Source organism: Asterias rubens, chromosome 7, assembly GCF_902459465.1.
Source record: "Asterias rubens chromosome 7, eAstRub1.3, whole genome shotgun sequence".
NCBI classification, from domain to species: domain Eukaryota; kingdom Metazoa; phylum Echinodermata; class Asteroidea; order Forcipulatida; family Asteriidae; genus Asterias; species Asterias rubens.
This window is the reverse complement of record NC_047068.1, coordinates 6102396-6114541: the sequence shown is the minus strand read 5'-3', so window position 1 is coordinate 6114541 and position 12146 is coordinate 6102396.

Sequence of the window (12146 nt, the reverse complement as noted above, 5' to 3'; positions counted from 1 at the left end):
TACTAATTTCTCAAAAACGACAGCACCTCAGCAAAGTCATATTTTTAAGGGAAGCTTTTTACAATCAATCATTATCTTCAAACTGTGTAAGTTTAATGTAAATCTGTGGACATTGTGTTTCAAATGCATTATACCCAAACCCTTTAATAAAAATGTTATATAGTAACTTTTCTGTGCGACACCCTTTTTACTTATATTCACCAGATAACAAATTACTCCGCTCAGCAGTTGATTGTATTGAAATGATAACTGCTTGTTGAAAATTACATCTCTCCAAAAAAATTGTAGCTTTTCTGTATGACATCCAGTCTGCTGATGACATACCCTTTTATTTGTTATTCCGCTCTGCAGTGGGATTTTATTGAAATGAAGTCAGCATCAGACGAGGTCTGTTTTACCTTGAAAATGTCAACTGCCACGAAAGGTGTGTGTACTATATGGGAGATAAAATAAAGTCTGCAGCTAGCTAGGCGAGGGCAAAGCGCCTGTGGTTAGATAAAGCTATGTTAGTGCGTAAAAACCCTTCAAGGTTGCTGTGTGTGGGAGACGGGTGTACTGTTTGCGACTTTAAACTCCTCCAGCACATCACAAGACTTGAAGATTTTTGAAAAAGTTCTCGGCTGGGTTATTTACAGACGAGAATTACATGCATACGCAGAGACATTAAAAACTCAGGGCACCGTTAATCATCGTTACGCACTGGGTCAGCATTCCGTTAAATAAACACAGGTTGTGTTCGGTACCGGAGTGGACCAACGCAAACTCGGGTAGTAAAGCTCCCCGTTTTTGTGCACGCAACAAAACGCAACCCAACAAAACAACAATATTTTATTATTTCCATAAACGGTTTAGCGTACGTAATGTTTTTTTCTCTACATCAAACTTGCCACTGTGCTAATGCTTTTCAATGGGAGAATTGCCTCTGTCATGATGATTTTCAATGGGGCTTTTTCTCTTATAATTCGGTTCTAAAAAGGGACTCCTTATAACAAAAAATCAGGACAGTTTTTTTTAGGATGGCAATAATATACTGTACTACAGAAAACAAATTGCTTACCGTACAGTGTGTTTCTTCTGTTCACCAAGAACAGTGTGTCAGAGAACCAAACCCACCTTCTGTATCAGTAAATGAACCTTTAGAACGTTAATCTATGATTTGTCTACTGGTTTTACAACAAGTATCACTCACCATGGAGTTAGGCTCCGTGCACTGACATATTTTGTGTGTGAGTTATTTATACTTAAGATTTAAGATTTAAATTACTTCTAGATTTGTGATAAATACACCTAAGACCATACATAAAAGATAAGTTATCTAATTAAGGTGCGTTGTTGCTGAGAATTTTAATATCGGCAATTAAGAATATATTTACAAAGCATTAACTGTAACATTTTTATGAACACCAAATAAGGATAATAATTTATGAGTCACATTATGACTTTTTGGGTAACCCTCAAACATGGGAATATTTTTTTTTTTTGAGACACAAACACAGAAACAGGTCTGTTGTGTCTGGCATATTTTAAGTTCGACAATTAATAACACTTTACAAAGCATATGAAAATAATATATGTGTCATATTTATGACACTTTTGGTCATACCCAAATATGGAAACAAAACCTTTTTTTTTAGAAGACACCACCACAGAAACAGTGTCGCGTCTGGCATACAGAAGCTAATGAGTTTCACGAAGTCACAAAATGTCAAACATTCTATGTAGCTCTCTAACCAAGGTGCTGTTTTGCTGTTTGGTAACTCCTACATCCATGGTAACTAACACAGTACATAGGCGTCTACTTCAATCACAATTACACTGGCAATTAAATTAGACTACATACGCATAAACAAGTCTCCCACCATAGCCTCGGTCAACCAATGGCACTTTCCTATTCGCAACGGGTACAGGAGTAAAATACATTTATTTTAGTGAAGATTTAAACATTAACACTGGACAGCCAAATTTGTTCAACATATTATCCTGCTTCCTTTTGATTGCTATTTTAATTATGTGTGTCTTTTAAACTACAATTGTGTGTAAAGATTTGCTACTAAAGCAGGAGACAATGATATCTTTCACTTTTTACCAACTACAATGTTTTAATGCATTATGGTTTTACAGCAGTCTTTGTATACTGAGGAAGCATTGTTTGGCGCTGATCGGAGTTTACCCTCATTTTAAACACGACGTAAAAAAATAAGAATAGTGCACCCTTCCTTGTGGGTTGTTAAGAGGTGACCAACAAATTCAGTTATTTACACCTTTGAGGCGAACAATTTTACTGAACATTACATTGTTTTCTGAGCTAAATGTGTACATATATAAATTTTGTTTAGGTGGAAATTAAACAAACAGTTGCATTGATCTTGCTTGCTTTGTTTAATTTACAAATGTCTTAATATCCAACTGTATTCAATACTTGTGTAGTTTTTTCTTCTAAAGAATCTGATTTTGTTTGTGTTCCATGTTCTCAATTTATTTATTTTTCTTGGGGACAACAACCTGTGTCGTCCATGAACTATGAAGAAAAACAACAGGTATTATGTGTACTCAAACGAGACACAAAGAAAAGGCTTTGGCTTTTTATAATAAAAAGGCGTTTTTAATATACACACCACAGGATAACCATTGAGCTCAAACGCATGTAGGGCACTGTACTTCATGCGTGGTCAAAAAATAATATATAAATAGCCTATAAATATTACTGATTGCCATATTTAGGCAACCGTTCATATTATGGTTCAATAAACGTGTGTAGAATAATGTTTTGTTTTCATGAGGATGTGAATGCGCATTGAATAGATGGAATGATGTTAAAAGTAAAATCAATAGAATTTATAAGCACCATTTGTCATTATTACTTTCTGTTGGCATATCACCCTATTTCCTTTGGGTGACGTGTACACGCGCTAGCAAGATCTAGATGTTTTATAATCGTCATCATTTTAATAATGAATGCTGGACGTAGAGTTTGGAGAGAATAAACAATTAAAAAAATCACTCCAACACTACAGAATGATGAGAAAATAGCCACGTTCTCCGAATACACCAACCACCACGCAGTTACAATTATAAAACATCAAAACAACCACATCATTGCAATTTACCTAGTAAAAACACTACACACAGAAGTCTAGAATTTTCGACGCTAGATAATTACGGACTCTTTCTCATTACAGAAGTACACACGCACAACACAGTACGAGGTATTCATAAAATTACCACATCTCCACACAGACAACAAGGCACGATGACAAACGGCTTCAAATTTTTGAATATTTAATCGTTATGATTTAAGCTTCACGTGGATTATTTAATTCGGGGATTGTGTCAAACAGATATTTGTTTCATCTTTGAAGAAGTAACACATATCAATGTGTAGCAAACATTCGTACTAGATATATCACTCAGACTTACAATGAATGTTTCGAAGGACGTCATGTTTGTTATTCGTACTCGAAACTAAATGTACACGTACAATGCACTGAACAGCAACGCAAGCCACTGGCCATTCTTGTCTCGTCGTTAGGCGAAATCGAAATGAATTAATTAAATGTTTAGTCCATTTTGCTCTCAAATCTCACCTTAACCGTGTGTCTCACTCGAATGACATTACTTTTCCAATGTTGCTCGAATCCTTGCGGTGAATTTGGTGTGTCTCACGGTGCCACAAATCATTCAGAAACACGGCAAAAATGCCCTCAAACGCGGTGCGGATTTGATAAGTGTAGAGAAATTGTCGACATCAACGAAGGAACGCTGACCGTGGCGCCCTGACGTTAGCCGGGCCGTGCAAACCGCCACAGACACGGCGCACTCGTGCATACAGCTCACGGTCACTCTCGTTGGAGTGTTATCACGAGCTAGTCGTGTACAATCAACACACAGGCACATAATTTTATGAATTTCTCATAGTAAAATTCCAACTGGTAGAATCATATTACCTGTAGAGAACTTATAGACGGTTCACTGAGGGTAAAATCCACTGGCAAAATGCCGAGATATTTAAAAAGATTATGATCTGCCGTCGAGCGAGGTGCACGCAATAGTTACGGAGGGGAGCTCTAGTGGTACTGAAGTTACGGGTCGGTGCATTGCATTCCATACACACACAATACACAGTGCACAACCCAAGGTCGACCCATGGCGTAGCTGCTGCGTGCCGTACCATTCAGCGGCCGGGCAAATACACTCATCACACGGTATAGGGATCCACGGAGTGTCCCGGTGCCGGTGAAAACCCTCCGTGTTTATTCTCGGAACTTGTGGTCAGTCCAATCCAGGGCTTCGGTAAAAGAGTCCTAACAATTCACCGGTCACTAAATTAAACCACGAAGATTTTGGTGAGTCACAGGGTCGGGCTCTGGGAAGTTGTGTTGTGTTTTCCTCATTGAATGCTGGCAACAACCAAACTGACAAAATATGTACACACATACACGGGACTGAAACATTGTCCTATTTTTATACAGCAAACGGATTGTTCAAGAGATGCAGTTTTCCGTATATGTGGATTCAACCGACAACGGTTTTCTTATGAACTTCATGAGTTTAGATGACAGAAAACTTGAAGTCTGAGCCGTCCAAACATAACTCCACCGCGTTGTTGTTTTGAAATGCACATCACTGTACTGTTGTTACGGAGAGGTTAACGAATACTGCTCGGTAGTCGGGCTGTTGTGAGGCGACGTCGACGGGCAGGGCGATACCCTGTCTTCGGTCGGTAGGCAAACTCTTGGCGAACCGTCGGTTGGAGAAAAATTGCCGTCCGAACAAAAATCCAAACTCAAATCAAAACACTCGATTCCGATGTGTTCACACATCCAGGCCGTTAACATTTTGAAGCATTCCAAAGACTCAATTTCCCAGATTTCAAATTTCGGTTTCAAAACTAAATATAATTTTTAAATGTGTACTTACCCATTTGGGCCCTTCCCGAGTGTAAACGTTCACACAAATCACCTGTGCCTAACAACTAGCAGTCTTCTCGTAACAAATCCGTTTTTAAAGTCAGCTTGAAAATGATATAAAATCCAGGGTATATATATTTTTTTGTCGACGGTCAAAAAACGTAAGAAAAAACGGGAGTGTTTACTCCACCACTCCTGTATTTCTATACGTTGTGATGTCGCTGCAACCGGGTATGCGGTTTTTGCAGAGTCCGTGTGTGTAGCTGGGAGAGAGAAACACTTTGATGATCAACGGACCACTTGTCCATCAAAAGCCGTCTAAACAAGCTCCCCGATTGGTCGGCTACGGCCAGAGCCCCATGTTCTCATTAAAATAAACCCCGGCGCAGAGAGAGCAGAACACCCCCGTTTGCAAGATGGTACCTGCCGAGTTGAATGCAGTACAAAACACACACAAGCCTGTGCCTTGGATTCGAGTCGATTCGTGCCGTGGGCACGCTCTACTAGCTCATCTATTCTTCGCGGTTTTCTTTGGCAAACACAATACCTCGGTATTGTTGTTTCACCCCAGTCAAAAGAAACCCTAAAGCTTTTTAGTATTTTCACCCTTTCAGTGGTGTTGTTAAATTCTCTTTGGTGTATATAACGTCAATTTTTTGACCAACCGCAGACTACCACAAGAGGAAAGTATTTTGGTGGTGGTCTGATGTCTGATGAGGAATCAACAGTGCTAAATATACATCCATGGTTTAGCCAGCGCTGGCCACATTGCAGTTGGCTTGCAAGTGAATTGGTTCAAAAGTCGTGTGTCCTGCCAGCAGAATGAATTTCGCAACTGGTGAAATAGACAACACTTTGGTGGAGTAGACATACTCACTAACATCTGTTCGAATGCTCAAAACTGGCCTCCATGTTTTTAATTATGTCCTCAATATAAACTTAATCTATATTTCTATATGACTCTTAACAACCATTGCATTTGGACACACGCGCGCCAAGACCAAATTCTAAAACGAGTAAATTTTTCTCAGCTAAGTTGTAAAATGTCGACTGATTTATTTTCACAATTCTTGCAACTTGGACGAGTCAAAAGAATTTATTCGTTAAACATAGTCACAAATGATTCGGTTTTAAATTAATTTACTTTACATAAGTCGTATTTATTTAATTATCTGGTATTAGTCTTTTTTTTAAGCACTAGACGTGTTTGGTAATTACTCAAAATTATTCTGCGTAACTTGCACTGGAGAGCTATGCATACTGTTTTATACAATAATACATCGTGAGAAATGAATCCTTCTGTAACGTAGTTTGTAAGAACAATCAAATTGTTCACTAATATTTGAATAATGAAAAAGACTTCAGGTTTCGATTGTTCATAAAATATTTGAATATGATAAAGACTTCAGGTCTCAAACCTTGCTCATGCATCTGGAAGCACACAAATGTGTTCAACAATTGTGTTATAATTTCCTTGCACTGCTTCGATGACCAAGTCAGCCAACAGTTTCACACATTTTTTATTTTATGCACGTGTTGGGATACACCAAGTGAGTGAGAGGACTAGTCTTTGACTTCAAGGGATCACAGAAGTGCTGTTTGTATGGTTGAACAAAAAAGCAAATTGCAAAAACATGGAGAAACACACATTTCCAGAGGAGAAACAAACTAAACTTCCAGCTAACCTGGTTATTGTTGAGCATGTAATAATAAACATAGACCCACTGTTGGTGTATAGTGTCAGGCAACATCGCCTACACTTGACTCTGATATAGTTTTATACGATTGTGATCATGAACAACTGTTGCTAATGAAACCACTATCCCGAGGGGTCTCAATATGCAGAAGACACAATGACGACTTTCAAAATGTGGGAAGTTTCATCAGCTGTATATAGGGACTAGATCAATATAATTTTAAGATCACAAAATGTTCTACACCAAAATGTTTGACAGAAGATGTTGAGAATTCAATTCAACATTTTTCGTATGCATCACTACCATTTACCACGTTTACTCTTTGCTGGTATTGTAAGCCTATCTATTCTATAAATTTGTTCTAATGACGGATGAGCAGAGTATACTGTTCGACACGTCGAGACAAAACCGGCTCTTATTAGAGCCAGGCACTCACCCTAAAAGATTTACGCAATGATGGTTGAATCCGCAAGTTTACTTAATGTTATTGGATTGAATAGTAAATTGAAAACTGAAAAAAATAAAAAATAAATCCAACACTTCACCGGCTTGAAATTGTACAAATCTTACACGGCCAGGAAAAATAACTCGATGTGTGTTGGGGTAGTCCAACACCCACCATCCCCTAAAGCTATTTCCGCTTGAATTGGTCTTAAAAGATTTTTGGGAGAGGAAAATGACATTGTCCGAGTATGGTATCAAGTTTTCTGTCCGCAAGACATTCTTTCTTTATAACCACTGGACCTGCTGCCATGTATCTAACAGTGTTTTCTCTGCTGACTTAGTAACGGACACATTAATGTTATGACGAGTTTGGAGTATGGAGGGTTACGTGAGAACGTATACATGTATAAAGGGTCTTCGATGGCAACAAAACAGCCCACAAATTATTCCCAAATGTTCAAATTTCTTCCAAACAAGGCTCACATAATCATAAATTTGATATCATTTATTTCTCATTTTGCACTATGGAAGAAATTCCCACCTGGTCTGATTTGCCGTTCGGTAATAAACAAAAGGCTATTACGTAACGTCGGTGTGGTCAGGTGTAGTTGTCAGTTTTAGAAATTTAATAATGCCAAGGAATATCAAATTAATAGAGTTATTTGGGGGGAGGGGACTGTGCACATTTCACAGTAATTCAGAATTAAGTCGACTGATCCTACTGACAAATTTACAGCAAACCGAAAGAAAAAAATGGAATCAATGTTCTGAGCTACAATGATCTAAATGCAAACGTTTACAGGAAAACGAATATTCAATGAGCTTGCACAGCACTGGGATGAAAGAGTAAGGATTACAAAATATAAATGTTCACAAATTAATATGCTATATAAAGATGGTCATGATGGAAACCTTGAGATGATGTTGTTTGAATGCTGTAGTTTCTTTTAGAAACGAGTATCATAAATTGTTCTCACAGTCAAAAACCCAATGTTTGAAAACAGTACATCATAACATTTTCTATTTTCCTGTGACTCCACATGACTGTTTAAAGGCAGTGCACAGTATTGGTAATTACTCAAAATAATTATTAGCATAAAACCCTACTTTGTAACGAGTAATGGGGAGAGGTTGGTAGTATAAAACGTTGTGAGGAACGGCTCCCTCTGAAGAAACGTAGTTTTCAAGTAAGAAGTAATTTTCCACGAATTTGATTTCGAGACCTTAGATTTAGAATTTGAGGGCTCGAAATCAAGCATCTGAAAGCACACAACTTCGTGTGACAAGGGTGTTTTTTATTCATTATTATCTCGCAACTTCGACGACCAATAGAGCTCAAGTATCCACGGGTTTGTAATTGTATGCATATATGTTGAGATACACCAAGGGAGAAGACTGGTCTTTGTCAATTACCAATAGTGCCCAGTGTCTTTAAGCTGGTTTTGATATTGGTTTTTGATATTTCATCTAATGTTGGGGCAGTCCATAGAGCTATATATATTGAGTCAATATATATATAGCTCTATGGGGCAGTCAGGTTGGGGCAGTCAGGTTGGGGCAGTCAGGTTGGGGCAGTCAGGTTGGGGCAGTCAGGTTGGGGCAGTCAGGTTGGTTCAGTGGTTTCACCCCCATGTGTTTCACCTCTGTGGACCCCGGTTCGAGCCCGGACCTAGCCATCACTCCCTAAAACCTGACTGCATGGGTTTTCCCTCTAGGGGTTTTCCTACCACGTCTAAATCTAAAAAGTCGGCATTGTCTTCTACACAACAGTTTGGTGTCGTGTTTCCATTCGGATGCTTTGCCGACTATCATATAATATAACTCAGATTCAGGTTCATACATAAAACAGTGCGGACGGTCTGGGGCAATTAACAATTTTGACTTCGTGCCCCCTACTACTAGGCTACCATACATTGTACACAACCAATGGCATTGCACCTGCAACATACGTCTCTCGTTTGAGGATATTGTATAGCCATGTTATACCCGTACCATCTGACGGGTGCCAGGTTGTTCAACTGAGTGCGCCTGACAGCGACTTGTTTGACAGCCTCTGTTATTTCACCGAGCAATTTCCAACTATTTTTCTTAACATGACGTCTGGTAGCAATGAAAACAAACTAAGGGTTGATTTATGAAGGTGTGTGCTTGTTGTACGCTAAAAGGAAAAACCCGGGTTTTTATATAGTGCAACAATGTGCCGAAGGTCCCAACATTAACAAGTTGTATGATATATAACGCGGGTGTTTCTTGTTATATGGGGTCAACCCTAGGAAAGTTTGCATTTTAATTAGCTCTGTGGAACAGGGACTTTGAGCACGGAGGAGCACGGTTAGGTGAAATCATTTCCAAAATCGCGACCAGTAAAAAGCGGCAAGCGTAAACAATAAGCCCCCCTAACGTCACGGCGAATATGCCGTTACGTCGATGTTTATGTTTTCGAGAGCATATCCATTCAAGCAGTTCTTATATATCTCGCTTCAAGTTCGTTTGATTTAGGTTGGTCAGAAAGTGTCAGTTTTCACGTCAACCAGCACAAAACGAGTGAAGATATATATGCATATAGACAAGTGAGACCGGGCTACATTGTTTCGCTTCCTAATTGGTCGAGATGCTATTTTTAAGATGTATCATTGGTTGAAACAATGGAAGATATTACAGTGCACCAAGACCTAGTGAGTGACCAATGGAAACCACTTCCTTTTTAAACTGCATGGTTTCTGTCAGTTCAAGTTTACCAGCACACACCGGGTGAATGTGCAAACTCAACATCATAGGCAGACACAGCTTAGAACAATGTTGTGCTGCAAAGGGATCACCTTACTCAAGACTCAAGACTCAAGACTCAAGACTCAAGACTGTTGTATTTAGCAGGTATTCAGCACGAAATTTTTATTAGCGCAATGATCTTATTCAAGAAATGCGTTACCAGGCAACATTAACACACCGTTCATCCATGTGAGGCCTTGCTGTGTCAATTTAGGTTACCTGGTCAATTATTGAAAGCTCTTTTCCTTCAATCGTCTTTCATAATTATTGAAAGCTTTTTTCCTTCAATCGTCTTTCATAATTATTGAAAGCTCTTTTCCTTCAATCGTCTGTCATAATTATTAATAAAGAATAAACAATACTACCGTGACCCAATTTCCTAAAAAGCAGAAAAACATGCTAAAATATTTATTAGTGGAAGACCGCCTAATAAGTAATGTTAATTGCACATTACGTTGACCGGCGGTGCATTCTGCTAAAAAGAATGATCTATTTGCTATAAACATGAACCAACAATTTATTATTATCAATCGGTTCCTAATTGAAGATTAATTCTATAACATACCACACTTGGCCTGAGCTTGAAAATGATATTGCATCACATAATCAAAAGAGATTAAATATTATGTTCATATAAATATTAATTTAAAGGGAATGTATGCGTTTGGTCATCACCTTAAAGGCAGTGGACACTATTAATAATATACCCAAAATCATTTTTAGCATAAAAACTTACTTGGTAACAAGCAATGGAGAGCTGTTGATAGTATAAAACATTGTCAGAAACGGCTCCCTCTGAAGTAACGTAGTTTTCTAGAAAGGAGTATTTCCATGAATTGATTTCGAGACCTCAGAATTAGAATTTGAGGTCTCGAAATCAAGCATCTGAAAGCACACAACTTCGTGTGACAAGAGTATTTTTTCTTTCGTTATTATCTCGCAACTTCGACCACCAATCGAGCTCAAGTTTTCACAGGTTTGTTATTTTATGTATATGTTGAGTTACACCAAGTGATACGGCTGGTCTTTGACAGTTACCAATAGTGTCCAGTGTCTTTAAAATGGTAATACAACGTTTAGTTAGAAGACTACAGCAGCCTTCGATAGTGATAGTATATAAAGCATTTTGAGAAACATTTTACTTCCAAGTAATGCGGTTATAGAAAAAGATATCGCTCTTTATCCCAACAAAATCATTTGAATCAGAGAAATTCCAATTGCAGATCATTCTTCCTGCGTGGACATGATCGCTCCAGATTTTCGCCAAAAGCTCAAAACACTACCACCTTTTGAAATGAAGTTTGCACAGGTTAGCCTAATGGTATAATATGCAACTATAGGATTGAAACAAACGATATATACAATCCCTTGAAACATAATCTGCTTCTCGGATAATACTCACATCTATTAAGTTGGTTTTACCCTAAACAATAACGAGTTATAAGAACTTTGTAATCAGTGCGTTCCAAAGTGCTATTTGGAAAAGTCCACAAGGTTCCGGTGGGATTCTAACCCACAACGAGTGGAACTCAGAAACCACCGAACATGCCCGTAATAAGAAGCCAATTTGCACCATACAGCAATTGGACAACAAACAATCAAAAAGATTCATAGATTTTAAATTTGCATGAGTGATAAAGATTTGGTTTTTGTTTTTATCCTTGCACCGATGTATGTTAACCCAGTACCCTTGGTACTTTCTCGAGTTCTGTGTATAAAAACCCACAGCCATAAACTCGCGCGGCATTCGAACCCACGACCTTCGCATTGTCAGGGATGTCTTATTTATACCATTGAGCTAGCCCGGTGAATAGAGGCAGTTTGAATTCTATATTTCATCAGAGGTATAATGTTATAAGCAAAACACATTGAGAATTTTTATCCGGGTGCAATCTAACTGTGTGTTATTCTAACGAGTATAGACGAGTGGTATTCGACCATAGTCTACAACTGCGTTCTCGAAGTGGACAACCAAATCGTTCACAAATGTAGCAATTATTTTATGATGGACGGAAAGCTTCAGCCCAAACCCTTCATCAATTTCACAAATTTATCTTTGGATAGTTTCTGATCGATTCCACCTGAAAAAATGCGAAGGTTGTTTATTTTTACAAAATATTAATAATTGCCCCACTCTGTAACTTTGATGTGTGGAATAGAATGACCTTATGGAATCTGGACTCCACGTTATGAAGATTTGAAATAGATATATTTTGCAGATGTTATGATGCGAATTCTTTTTCGAGGTTGAAGCATGGGTTGAAGCAAGCGTGCAGCGCATACAAGCCTGCCAGGGAACATAGCATTTCTTCATCAATCATTTAAAACC